This window comes from Stomoxys calcitrans, chromosome 2 (assembly GCF_963082655.1).
Source record: "Stomoxys calcitrans chromosome 2, idStoCalc2.1, whole genome shotgun sequence".
Lineage (NCBI taxonomy): Eukaryota > Metazoa > Arthropoda > Insecta > Diptera > Muscidae > Stomoxys > Stomoxys calcitrans.
This window is the reverse complement of record NC_081553.1, coordinates 214,276,461-214,277,643: the sequence shown is the minus strand read 5'-3', so window position 1 is coordinate 214,277,643 and position 1,183 is coordinate 214,276,461.

The window sequence follows — 1,183 nt, the reverse complement described above, 5'->3', positions numbered from 1 at the left end:
ACCTATCTTAACATCTGACAATTTAAAGTCTCATTCATTACCCGTTTTCGCTGAAATTTGGCATAGCGAGTTGTATTTGGCCTTTTGATATACAATAAGTAATCCTTGATACGCTCCATCAAGAGGCTGCGGAGTCGAGCAATTTTTACTCGACTCCGACTCTGGATAAATGCTATTTGGCTAAAATTGTGCTCATACTGTTTTTCATGACTTTTAATATTCTTGGTGAGTATGGTCTAAACCGGTCTATAACCTAATATAACTTCCAATTGAATCGTCCTTCCCTTAGTCTACTATGACTCCAAGAAGTTAAAGTTTTTGGCTGATTTGTCAGCAGTTTTGTGCATTAAGTATACATGAGCCTTTGAAATCAGTTGATTCGTGATAACTATACCCACCATCATAGGATGGGGGTATACTTGTCTAGTCATTCCGTTTGTAGCACCTTGAAATATTGAACTGCGACACCATTTTTTTTTTTTTTTTTGCCATGAACATTCCACTAAAAAACAGGAGCAAACTTCTCACATATCACTGAGTGCAGACCGATTCAAGTTTTAGCTCAATGATAAGGGGCCTCCTTTTTATAGGCGAGTCCGAAAGGCAAGCCGCAGTGCGACACCTCTTTTGGAGAGAAGTTTTACATGGCATAGTACTTCACAAATGTTGCCAGCATTGAGAGGGGAAAACCACCGCTGAAAATTTTTTTCTGATAGTCTCCCCAGGATTCGAACCCAGCGTCATAAGCAGACATGCTAACCTCAGCGCTATGGTGGCCTCCACGACTCATAATGTATATAGGGTTGCCCAAAAAGTAATTGCGGATTTTTCATATAGTCGGCGTTGACAAATTTTTTCACAGCTTGTGACTCTGTGATTGCATTCTTTCTTCTGTCAGTTATCAGCTGTTACTTTTGGCTTGCTTTAGAAAAAAAAGTGTAAAAAAGTATATTTGAGTAAAGCTCATTCTAAGTTTTATTAAAAATGCATTTACTTTCTTTTAAAAAATCCGCAATTACTTTTTGGGCAAACCAATAACTTCTTAGTCTGGACATGGGGTTTTGCGAGAAACTTTTTCACCTTGTCAGCGTCAGTAGCGCTATCGAACTGTACACAGATAAGGTCATCCTTTTTAAGGTCATCCCTTTTAAGCGGAGCGTACCAATCGACTGGTGGACTTTTA